This window comes from Barbus barbus (assembly GCF_936440315.1).
Source record: "Barbus barbus genome assembly, chromosome: 14".
Taxonomy (NCBI): Eukaryota; Metazoa; Chordata; class Actinopteri; order Cypriniformes; family Cyprinidae; genus Barbus; species Barbus barbus.
In genome coordinates this window covers 5,189,015-5,202,940 of record NC_136742.1, presented here as the reverse complement: position 1 = coordinate 5,202,940, position 13,926 = coordinate 5,189,015, and the positions used below count along the sequence as shown (strand labels likewise).

The following is a 13,926-nucleotide window of genomic DNA, read 5'->3' as shown; positions in this document are numbered from 1 at the left end:
TATAAACTGTGAATGCTCTGCATGCCCAATTCGAGAAATCGGAATAAAATGACTGTGGGTATTAATATCAATATAACTTTCCTTGTTGTCTTTGTCCTCAAATTATTCCATTATAAAACTGTAGTTTTCTGTAATTTGTTCCAGTTCTGAAAAGATTTAGGTGAGTGGATCCACGGTAGCTTATGTTCCTCAATTGCTTTGAATTGTTGTCATTGTTAAGCACTGTTTGGTTGGCATGTGTCTGATTTCTGCACTAGAAAAGCTGCACCCAAATTGCTTGCGCAAGTGGAAAAACAAAGCACTGTTGCATAATTATACTGATTATAGTAAAATCACCAACTGTGAACCTGGCTGATGCCAAACCAACTCAACTAAATCAAATCAAAAAGTAAACCATAACTGTATATCTTCATGTTTTTCTCAAACAAAACAACTTGTGAAAACCCACAGAAAACCTATTCCACCACTTTTTCACAAACACACATTATGTTGCAACATAAACAACAAACACATCCATTGCATTAGCAGAAGGATCAAAACATAAACTTCATATGTTGACAAATGCACATAAAAATGGATTTACTTTTAAATCCACACCTGCCACCTACACCTGATCTATGGCTTTGCTCTAAGCCAATGTTCTGTACCTTGGTTGGATTAGTTTGGTTGTTAGTGCCACTTAGATGTCTAATAACACGTTTAAACGTTTTCAACTCGTATACATTCACTCCTGCTGGTTGAATTACCTGTAAAAGTCAATGTAATGAAATAAAAAAACGCTCAATCAATTTACTGGGTTGTAAATGTACAAATGTCAATGTAATTGAATTATTTTACTATTACTAGGAATGTGAACAAGTACTCTGAAGGGATCGATAATGTAAACAAACATTGTTCATGATAATGACTTTTTACAACTACAGATTAAACAAAAATATGGTAACAAAAAAATCAAGTCAAATAGGACCTTGTTTTTAATCTTGTTGCATTGTGCTTAATAATTTCTGGATTTGTTTTGGAGTCTTCTATTTGTATGATTCTAGGTGTGGCCTTTTCTAATTGGCTAATAAGCCAGATTGCTAATGTTTACTGGTCCACTGCACATCTTATTATAGCTCTTTAGCTCTCTGCTTGTTGTTGGATAGCTTGGTTAACTCTGCCTTGTGTTACTCCAGTCACAATAGTGAAAATAGTGCACAAGCTCGTGGCAAGAACCACCATACAATCAAAAAAAAAAAAAAAAGTTCTTAAGAATTTAGAATTTATTTTAAGAAATTTAAGAAACTTCTTTCTTAAGATGATTTTGATGAATCCAACCCCAGTACAATAGTATACTATTCCAAACACTGCATTATAAATAATTAAAAACTACACACATGCATACTCCACATATAATTCATCCAAGAGTCGTCAGCTCTAACGCAGCTTGCATAAGATGACATTTCTTACAATCTAGCCATCACCCTAAGATGCGTGCTACAGACCTGTCTATATGACAAGAATACAGCAGAAAGATACAGATACAGTATACACATCCTAGCAGAGCTATTGGCAGGTGACAACAGCTAAGCACCTTAAAAATAGGAAACTGCTTTGTCGCTGACCCCTTCAAATAAGAGAGCTTAGGCAGCTTGATTCCTTTCTTTACCTATGGTAGATGAGAAAACTTTCAAGGCTGCATGCATTTTTCCATTTGTTCATAAAATGCAGCCCAGAAAAAAATGGCAACATGGTTAAATTATTTCTCTGCATCACACAGACTCATTGTTGCTTAATAAAGACAAAGACAGCATTGTGTCCAAAGCAGAACATTACTAACTGCTCAGTGGGCTTGGAATGACCTAAATGACAGAATGTTAACCCTGTCAATTATTGTCATATGATATAATGAAATCAATAATATTTTAAGTCATAATAAAACTTATTTAATCCAAAACTAAAGATTGATTTAGCCAGCTAAATATTTACATACCGTCACTTACAGTTTAATGTTAAACACAGTCTAATCTAACTAACTAAAATAAATCAAAAAGACTGTTTTACACACCTTCGTGTAGCTTTTATCTTTCAAACTGAGGGTTTCCAAGACACCCAGATGCACACAACTCGACGGGTGGAAAATCCTGCTTAACGTATTTAGGGATGTCTACAGACAAACACCATCTCCTGCCACAAAGTTAACAAATCATATAACAGAAAATCCACCTTACAATGTTCACTGCCTGGTCTCCTTCACATCCCAAATGTAGAATAGTCGTAGGGTTAAAAATCTATTCAATTATTAAGAGTTTAGAGGCAGTAGTACCGTCCCACCCCATATCAGAACAGACAACAACACATCACTCGCGGCTCAGCTGTGCAGAAATGACAGCTACAGCACACACACCCACACCCACACATACACACAGGTTAGAGCCTAAGTCCCACGACACGCTCACACAGCCACCACAATGCACAAACAGCACTGAGAGACAACTTAAAGCTCACCTGAGAACTCATTAAGACACAATTTAACTGTTTCTGAGAACATAACACCAACGATAATGAACTGTACTGTGTTGTGTAACATAGGCTGTGTGTTTATGTGTGAGGACCTCTCATGAAAAAAAGTGGTGGTTGCTTTAGAAGGGCACATAAACAAAGACTAGGAAGTAACATAAATTGGGAGTACATAAAGCTCACAGTATGCCAACAACATCACAGCAAAACTTTTGAACTTATCTCTAATGCATTACAATTAAATACATTTTATAATTTCTTATAATTACAGTCAAACTGCACAGTGTGTGCAAATTAATTATTGATGGAAAACTAAAAATTGCCTCTGGAGAAATTCGAACAACTTAAATATATATATATTAATGGGATTATTTTCATTTCAACTTGTGACTGTTTGATAATATATCTATACTGTTTTGTATTTTAAACATACTGCTGTTACCTGTTACTGTTGCACAGCTCACTTCAAACTGTTTTTCACATTAAATCTTTGACATAATCACCAAATGTTTAAATTAATGTTAAAGTGAGTGAATACAATTAAATATCTAATACTGGCAGATAAATATTCAGTAATGGCTGATACCGATAAGGACACAATGCTGTATGTCACTGGCTGCCCTCTCATGTGAAAGCTTTGGTTACACTAACCAGAGGAGACAGTGTGTAAGGTCTCTCCATTCACCTCCAGATAATCCAGTCTGTTAATCCATTTACCTGCTTTAAAAAGAGCCCCAGGCATGTTCACTCTCTTGCACTCATGGCTCAAAACATGCACGTTTCACACCTCCCAATATATTGTCTATGATCTTGCCTTGTGTGTATGCCCTTGGCCTAAAATGCTCTTCATAAAGTTTTGAGTGCTGTTGCTGCAGACCAAAACAAAACCCCACAATGTCCAACGTGATCTCATGAGGATTTATTTTATGTAAAATGTGGTTCTACTGTAATATTGACAGCATCTAAAAATGTAAATGATTATGTATGAACAACCATACCAATCCTCATTTAATCTATGAATATTTATTAATTAATGGAATTAATCAACTGATTCTATTGCTTTTTATGATTAATGAGATTGTTTTCAGTCTCATTTATTAAATGCAGTCGGCTTATTTTCTTAAAATGAAATTGTAATATCTCATTCTGTTTTGTGTGACGTCTGGTGACAGCTCATTTCAAATAAAAGATAAATAAATAAAAGACTACACTTAAAATCTTTAAATTAAATTCTTGCAATCGTTTAACCATTACTTTGTAATATTTGTTTTGCTTGCTGTAGGTCATGGTAGGTCTCATATTCATGACATTATTCTTAGTGGTTTGGTGCAGGAAGAGGGAAAAAAGCCTTAAAAATCTATTACCATAAGGTCTTGTTATTAATGATCAAGAGTGTGTATATCTATCTATCTATCTATCTATCTATGTTCAGTGCTCATGCAGGGCTCGCAAAATTAAAAAATCCCTGGTAGCCCTTTGGGCAGGTACTCTTCAGATTTTCGTAACCCAAATATATATTTTTTTTAAATATACAAAATCAGATAGGCGTATAATCGCCAAACAAAAATATTTTCAATATACAAATATCAACAAATATGAAGGAAGGAATTTGATTTCACTATTTACAAGGTATCTGCAGATTTATGACTCATTTTAAGAGCTGCACAAGTAAAATGAACAGTATGAACGGGGTTGGACAATGTCTATGGTAACATACCGTATTAAGTCATAAAATTACATGATTTACAGTTCAGATACAGGTTTTCACAAAAACAAAAATCTTATACAACAGCATTTCAGCCTTAGACCATTTTTATGAAAAGGGATAAATCAAGCATATAAATTATTATATTAAATTAAAACAAATAAATATCACTGTTTAATTTATTAGATTTTTAGAAGGCACATTAACTTCTTTCTCATTTACAATGTGTTTGCTGCTTGAAAACAATGGCCGATATTTGCATTGATCTGAGCATACAAGAAAGGCTTACTGGAAATGAAAATTCATTCTCTGCCACGAGGTGGCGCTTTAGGAGCGGCTTAATATAGCGGTTTCCAGTACACAATGCAGCACTGTCCGTGCTCAGAAACGCTGTTATCAGGCATTATAGGTAAGATGAAATGAAAATGCCACCAACATGTTTCTTAAGACAGTCGGTTCCCTTCAGATACATTCACATAAAAATATTAGGGTGTAAGAAAACATCGATACACGTGAGCATCACAATATTTTGTTTGGCGATACTGTATCGATTCTCAAAAACGGAATATCGATATTTAAAAAAAAAAATAATCATACAGGATTCATGGCAGTTGTTTCGTTTTGAGTTCATATTCCGACCGCTAGAGAGCAGTCTTCATCTCTGAACCTAAACAGTGACAGGAAACGGGAGGCACGCAACTAATTTTAGCGTTAATATAGTTCGCTGCCAGTAATGGAGGATGAAAGAATTGTTCCAGCTCTCGTTCTGGTGTACAAAGCTGAAGTGTGGTGTCATTTGGGCTTTTGTGGTAACGTCTGCCCTGGGACCACGGCACGAGCGCCACCTCGGTTCCGCCACTTGCCGCATCCCATGTGAACAGCCTTTGCGCGGGGCGCGGCGGGTGGTAGGTAGGTTCAATAACGTTGAATGTTACACGGACTGATTTATGCAAATACAGATCCCAGTGTGTTCTGGTTAAACAATTTTTATTAATTTATTGCTAAGGTTTGCATATGGTGGTGAGCTCTTTATGGCAGCTTTCCTAAAAAATATATCCTATTCCTAAAATAAGAAATATCCCAATTTATCGCTTCGCTTACAATATCGCAATATATCGTATCGCAACCCCTGTATCGTGATACGCATCGTATCGCCAGATTCTTGCCAATACACAGCCCTAAAAGACATCTGTGTCGTGTTTTGCTTTGAAACGTGCAGCGCTCATATTTATTCAATGACATCATTGCCTTTTGAAGTTTAATCCAGCCGTATCACCATTCTTGTCTTTCCATCCGCAACTGCACTGTAAAAAAAAAAAAGAAAAGTTGAGTCAACTTAAAATTTTAAGGCAACCAGCTTCAGCAGATTTTTGAGTTCTCTCAACTTATTTTTTATACAACTTTTTGTTGTATAAACTTAAAACAACAAGTTGAGAAAACTCAAAAATCTGCTGAAGCTGGTTGCCTTAAAATTTTAAGTTGGCTCAACTTTTTGTTTTTACAGTGTGCAAGACCTCTTGAAATTATAATTAAGACATTTCTTATACCATTTAAGGTATTTAAAACTTTTTATGGCCTTAAGTTTGATACAACTAAATTGAAGAGTTTTTAAGGACCTGCGGGAGCCCTGTATTTTAAGATAGCCCGTCGGGCAGGGCAGTGATACATTTTGGTAGCCCGACTGGAAAACACAATAGCCCCGGGACGTCGGGCTAGCGATTTTGCGAGCCGTGTCATGCAAATAGTTTTGCATACACACACACACACACACACACACACACACACACGTGTTTTACATGAATAGTCAAAAGACCTGTCCTGTCTTACAACTTGATAACACAAAACTCAGCATGGATTAATGATTGAAGGGATGCAAATTTCCATTGTTTATCATCATTTATTCATTACAATGGAATTTGACTTCTTGGATTTGCTTTTATCAGACACGTTCCCTGCACTTTACCGTGCAAGGATGGATGTACAAAGCACTTTAATCTAAATAAAGCACATTATAAAACCCATTAACCTTACAGTTCAATGTACACTCACCTAAAGGATTATTAGGAACACCATACTAATACTGTGTTTGACCCCCTTTCGCCTTCAGAACTGCCTTAATTCTACGTGGCATTGATTCAACAAGGTGCTGAAAGCATTCTTTAGAAATGTTGGCCCATATTGATAGGATAGCATCTTGCAGTTGATGGAGATTTGTGGGATGCACATCCAGGGCACGAAGCTCCCGTTCCACCACATCCCAAAGATGCTCTATTGGGTTGAGATCTGGTGACTGTGGGGGCCATTTTAGTACAGTGAACTCATTGTCATGTTCAAGAAACCAATTTGAAATGATTCGAGCTTTGTGACATGGTGCATTATCCTGCTGGAAGTAGCCATCAGAGGATGGGTACATGGTGGTCATAAAGGGATGGACATGGTCAGAAACAATGCTCAGGTAGGCCGTGGCATTTAAACGATGCCCAATTGGCACTAAGGGGCCTAAAGTGTGCCAAGAAAACATCCCCCACACCATTACACCACCACCACCAGCCAGCACAGTGGTAACAAGGCATGATGGATCCATGTTCTCATTCTGTTTACGCCAAATTCTGACTCTACCATCTGAATGTCTCAACAGAAATCGAGACTCATCAGACCAGGCAACATTTTTCCAGTCTTCAACCGTCCAATTTTGGTGAGCTCGTGCAAATTGTAGCCTCTTTTTCCTATTTGTAGTGGAGATGAGTGGTACCCGGTGGGGTCTTCTGCTGTTGTAGCCCATCCGCCTCAAGGTTGTGCGTGTTGTGGCTTCACAAATGCTTTGCTGCATACCTCGGTTGTAACGAGTGGTTATTTCAGTCAAAGTTGCTCTTCTATCAACTTGAATGAGTCGGCCCATTCTCCTCTGACCTCTAGCATCAACAAGGCATTTTCGCCCACAGGACTGCCACATACTAGATGTTTTTCCCTTTTCACACCATTCTTTGTAAACCATAGAAATGGTTGTGCGTGAAAATCCCAGTAATTGAGCAGATTGTGAAATACTCAGACCGGCCCGTCTGGCACCAACAACCATGCCACACTCAAAATCACCTTTCTTTCCCATTCTGACATTCAGTTTGGAGTTCAGGAGATTGTCTTGACCAGGACCACACCCCTAAATGCATTGAAGCATCTACCATGTGATTGGTTGATTAGATAATTGCATTAATGAGAAATTGAACAGGTGTTCCTAATAATCCTTTAGGTGAGTGTAGTAACATATATACTAAATTACTGATGTAATATTTTGACTAAATAGCCAGAAAAGAACTGCCCCCCTGGTATTGCCTTGTTTCTGGCGTAGCCTGGTTTCACTAGGTTTTTAATTTCTTAATTTCTCAAAATGAAATGGAGTTTTTTTTTCTTGTCACAATTGCCATTAGCTTACACACTAGGGGGCTAAACATTATGTACTATGTATTACATACAAGTATTAAGGAATGACTTTCAGTTAACTTTTTACACACTGCACAATTTTAGCCCCGGTTTTCAATCACAGGCAGTTTTGACAGTTTCGTCAACAAAACCAGTGCTCATTCATGCGAGTGACAATTGTTTATCAAAAAATTATCAAAAACACAACCTAAGAGAAGCGCTTATTAGCGCTGGACAAATGGCCAAAATTTATATCACGATATATTTCTTAATTTCGGTCAATACAATATAATTCCGATATCGATATGAACACTATAAAAAAAAGCCTCATAAAAACTACCAAGAATGCCCACAACAGATGTCTGTACCTACAAACTTATGAAAAATGAATTTGCCAAGTCTATGAACTCCTATAAAACTTTATAATATTTTAGGTGGGAAAAAACAGCACAAATAAATTAATGTTCATCTTTTATTTGTATTTAGCCTTCATACAAACAAGAAACGTGAAATCACTGTCAAATAAACATCTCAGACTCACCTTATTAATATTAATATCTTTAACTTCAAACTGTAGGCTAACATGCACTACCATGCAGTCAAAAGTTTTTGAACAGTAAGATTTTTGTTTTTTGAATTCTCTTCTGCTCGCCAAGCCTGCATTTATTTGATCCAAAATACAGCAAAAACAGTAACATTATGAAATATTTTTACCATTTAAAATGACTGATTTCTATTTGAAAATTTAAAAATGCAAGTAATTCCTGTGATTTCAAAGCAAAATTTTTAGCATCATTACTCCAGTCACATGATCCTTCAGAAATCATTCTAATATTCTGATTTGCTGCTCAAAAAACATTTATTATTATGTTGAAAACAGCGGAGCAGACTTTCTTCAGGTTTCTTTGATGAATAGAAAGTTCAGAAAAACAGCATCTATATGAAATAGAAAGCTTTTGTAACATTATAAATGTCTTTATCATCACTTTTGATCAATTTAAACCATCCTTGCTAAATAAATGTATTAAATTCTATAATTTCTTCACCCCCCCCTTGTGTTTAAAAATCACATCAACGTTATTGAAAAAAATTATATCGCGATACACATTGATATTGAATTATTGTCCAGCCCTAGCGCTTATGCATCGTCGATGCCCCTGAGATATATAGCATTCTAAATATCTGGACCTGTCGGAGACTCACAGTACTGCAGCGTGAAATGTGTTTTGGCTGGAAATGACATTGGCAACAACCTACAGCCAATCAAAGAGCAAGATACGGGGCAAGGGAAAGTTCAGAGGGAGGAGTTATAATAGACCTGCAACAGAACATCAGCAAGCAACCATTCTCTCCTTCATATTCTCGTTTATTTTTTATTTTTCACTGCAAATCAGTGTACAGACAACTTGGATTGCTCTGTTTTCAGCAAGCCGTTTTAGTCCATGTTCCTTTAAATCAGGAGTCACCAACCTTTTTGTGAGTGAGGGCTCCCTGAAAGGATAAAATGGTCTCAAGGGCTACTTGTTTAATATACTCCAAATAAATAAATAAATATCATTTATTTATCATATACATACATGCATGACATTTCTCACAAGCATTTTCAATGTTTTCATCAATCCAGGAAAATATTTCCAGAAATTTATAAAAATAGGCTATCACAATATTTTTTTTCATGTCATAAAATATTTATCATGATATTAATTAACCAATAATGGGGAAGCAAATGCTTTCCACGTTTGTTAGACCTTGACAATGAAGGTAAACCTAACTTTGTTCACAATTAAATTCCACAGAGACACACAGAACATGCAGACTTATTAGCGACATGCATTCATTTGTGTTGTGTGATATGATGTTACATTAATCCATATTGAGTAAAAATGTCCAGCTTATCATCATTATTAACAATTTTTATCGTCTGGCGCTAATTCAGGCTGGCGGGCAACTCAGAGACTCCGTGCGGGCTACCAGGTGCTCGCGGGCACCACGTTGCTGACCCCTGCTTTAAATGCTAATGAGCTCTGCTCATCCCGCCCCTCTCTTCGGTGAGGTGACGAGCCGTTCTCATGATACTGTTTACTTTAGCCGCGGAACTTCACGAATGATTCGCGCGAACATGAATGCATTTAGGCAGATCGGAGGATGCATTCCCTTCAAAAACAAAGGTAATCCACTGCGTCTTCAGCGGCTCAGATGTCAGGAGTAAATGTCAATGACGACTGCTATGTTCATTATTACATACAACAACAGAACACCTCAATCGCTGTGGAGCCATTCTTGTCTACATCTGCTCCAGCATAGAAACAATGGAGGACTGATGACAGCTCACTCAGGGGGGACTAAGGTAAAACGCTAGTGTCAATCAACGATCGTGGGAGGGCCTGTGTCTGTGTGACGTCACACAGATAGGCATCTGAGAATGGCTTGATTTGAGAAAGGGGAAATGATTTAACGAGATTATAAAAAAGAAAGACACTGGGTGGATCTTTATCGTTATAGGGTGGTTGTGTACACACACTGCCAACAAACATTTCAGTTGAAACAACTTGTAAAAGTGCATGTCGCATCCGATGACCCCTTTAAGAACCATGAATTTCCTGAATGCTGTTTCGAAATAAAATGTAATGGGAATACAACTGATTTGACTTGACTACATAGATTTGGCATGACGAAACTTAGTCGATTTACTTGTTGCCAAATCAATGCTATATAATATACATACATACATACATATATACATGTATACATATACATATATAAATTTGGTTCTTAACACATTCTAACCAGCTCTCTTGTGCACCTCTACAGGTGTAGTGACTGAAAAATAACCATTAAATGTTTTTGACTGAATTGAATATTCTAGTATTCACAGCAACAATGAACAAAACACATTAATCATCTAACAGCAAAAAATATGAATCTAAAAGATGTTCATGATAACCATGAAAGTTGAGTCTTACCTTCACCCATTGGGACGTTATGGGCCGTGCAATGAGATTTCTCTGGCATGGCACCGAGGCCTCACTCCTGTAAAATAGATTAAAATATGAAGTCAACATATCTCTGAGCTCCATTACACTAAATGCTATTATTCATCAATATGTTTTTGACTTTACATAGGTTACATACATTTTGGTTTTATTAATATTATGTGTTAATTGATCTTTTGAAATCTTGTTTAATACTGTCACACTAATTGGGATCCTCATGGTTTTTGTCTCTGACAAATATTGCCCTGATACAATCACCAGATATATAGCTTTGATTTGGATTCTATTAGTGAACTTGTCTGTCATTAGTCAATTAATTACAGAAAATTAAAAAGAACTAAAGAAAAATGCCTCACACTGAGGTACAACAACCACACCAATGAGCTTAAAAAGGCTGCTTGGAAAATAAAGTTCAGGAGGAGTACAAGCTTAGAGGTTATTGAGGGGCATGGAGGGAATATCGTCTCTAGCTACAGATGGGCTCTGAAAGCTGAAAAAAACACATTTCAGCGCTCTCACAGAAAATAACCAAAACAATGCACAATATGCATTGATAAGGAGTAAGGACTTAATTTGGACAACTTTAAAGGCGATTTTCTCAATATTTAGAATATTTTTTTTTTTTTGCACCCTCAAGATTCCAGGTATTCAAATAGTTGCATCTCAGCCAAATATTGTCCTACCCTAACAAACCATACATCAATGAAAAGTAGGGGTGGGCGATATGGGAAAAATATCATATCACGATTTTTTATAGAAATATCACGATTCACGATTTTTATCACGATTCTTTGTTAGTTTTACTATTTTGGTTTTACAAGTTGTCTGAGCATTACAGCCAAACTAGAAAGACAAAGATGCACGGCAGATATTTAGGCCAAAGTGGGCGAAGATAAAAAATCTTTGTCATTATTTTATTTTTCTTATTAAAAAATAAGAACAAAGATACACATTACAAATACACATAATATACAAATAAAACAAACAGTGCTTTATTTCCAGGTACAATAGGTGTATTTAGCAGAGCATTCAATGAAATTGAATGAACAAATATAAAAATAAAACACTAGATAGACTGATTCCTAAAGCAACTGTATTAAAGTTTTTCAGTCAAGAATAGTGAGTGATTTTTCTATTTTGCGTTTTGTTGTTTTGTTAACGTTAAATGAATAGTTCCCCCCAAAATAAATATTCTGTCATCTGTCTGTCAATTCTGTCATAATGTTGTATTTTTATATCATCATTTACTCAAAAGTTGTTTTAAACCGGAATGAGTTTCTTTCTTCTGCTGAACATAAATGCTATTTTGAAGAAGGAGGAAAACCAAACAGTTGCTGGTCCTCAGTGACTTCCATAGGATTTTTCTTTCCTACTATCAAAGTCAATGTGGACCAGCAACTGTTTGGTTTTCCACTGAGTAAATAATGACAGAAATTCAATTTTAGGGTGAACTATCCCTTTAATGACAGTCGACAGCATGTTTAGTGTCCTGTCCCTTTAAGAGCTGCACGCATCTAATAAACAGGCACGCATCCGTTTCTCTCTTAACTATTTACTTTCATTTTAGAGATAACCAACTCAGTCTGTATGTAAACCTTGTGTGTTTTGACAGTATTAGCGCAAAATATAACTTAGTTGAGTAATCAGGCGCTGTTAGACAGGCGTTTTAGTGCGCGTGCTTCAGGTGTATGTGCTCAGAACAAGCGCACGTCAGACCAGCGCGCGAATGAAACATTTAACCAGCAAGGCTTGTGTGCAAATAATGTACTTTTGCGAACGCGAATAAGTGCAGTGTCCTGTCAGAGTAACTCTACTGCTGTATGTGGTGTTGTACAGTATATAGAGACGGCGGCGCCAGAACTGTATTTGACAATGTGCGCGGTAGCACGATACTACGATATTTCTTCAAAAGCAGATCGTGGAGACATTTTTATCGTCCACGATCAAAAATCGTCATATCGCACACCCCTAATGAAAAGCTTATTTATTAAGATAATGTATAACTCTCAATTTAAAAAAATTGACCCTTATGGCTGGTTTTGTGGTCCAGTGTCATATTTGCCAATATATATATATATATATATATATATATATATATATATATATATATTTTTTTTTTTTTATCATCACAACTATAATGGCAAAGAAATTATATTTATGAAGAATTTTAGTCTGAATTTAGAATCCACCACATCTGAGACAGCACTTGTCAGAGTCACAAACACCCTGTTCATGACATCTGACTATAGCTGCATCGCTCTACACTGTGGGCAGGCATTAGCATGGTGTATGTCCTCGCTATCAGTTTATTTGTGTAAATGAAGACATGTCAGATAAAACAGCTATGGTAAGTTAGGTATGGAGTGCCACAGGTATCAGCATTAGGCCCCCTGCTTTTTTTCATTGTACAGTAAATGTGTTTACTGCCAGGTTTTGTATCAGTTTAATTTTAATTTTGCAAATTACTTACAAAGCCTTGAATGGCCTAGTTCCGCAGTACGTATTCAGTCTTTATCATGCTTTAATTCTTCATGGCCACGGCGATCACAAAATTCTGGTTCGTTGATAGTACCCAAAATTTCAAAAACCACAAAGGAGGTAGATCCTTTAGTACCTGGTTCCTAAACTCTTGAATAGTTTTCCTAGGACTATGCAAGAACTCAAAACACACTCTACATTCACATAATGTTTTTTTTCTAACTGGGTCATTTGTATAGGCTGTCATATTATAAATACAGAGAAAGTAGTTTCATAGCAATATGCAAGAATTAACTGCCCCAACAGCAAGGACAGCTAATTAATCCTGTGATGGACATATGGAAATAAGTCCACTTCCTCTAGTTCAGGACAGGTCATAAAACAAAGGGAACATGATGATCCCACACCCAGTCACCATTTCCTTAGAAACAAATGATTCTGCCAACCAATATACCCTGTCATTTATCCTTTTGTGTATGTGTGGTCATTTGTTTGACCAGTGCATCACTGGTCAGCAGTCAGCATGTGTGTATATATCAGCATTTAAGTCTGCTCTTTCTGTGAATATATCTTTAAGCATTTTCTCTCCCTTTAGTTTTGTACAAGCACTTGTAACTGCTGGGATGCGTTTGAGTGTCCATTAATGATTTCCTTCTATTATCTGACACTGAGGGTAAAAAACTTGCTTAGATCAGCACACAGCTGTGATTTGACCTCTACATGTTGAAACCAAAGCCAATTGCCCCACTCTTAATACTGCAGTATTGCCTAATGTCAAACATAAAAGCAGTAATACAGAATTTACATTTTCATCATCAATATACCATACAGCAA

At 36.4% G+C, this 13,926-nt stretch overlaps 1 pseudogene across 1 annotated transcript in view; it reads right to left on the bottom strand.

Annotated features, from left to right (window-relative positions):
- LOC306879938 (pleckstrin homology domain-containing family G member 3-like) overlaps positions 1-13,926 on the bottom strand; it is a 67,592-nt pseudogene that overhangs the window by 43,190 nt on the left and 10,476 nt on the right. The window contains exon 2 of the transcript XR_013785878.1: positions 10,585-10,651. The product of XR_013785878.1 is annotated as a pleckstrin homology domain-containing family G member 3-like (transcript). The remainder of the gene's footprint in view (positions 1-10,584; positions 10,652-13,926) is intronic.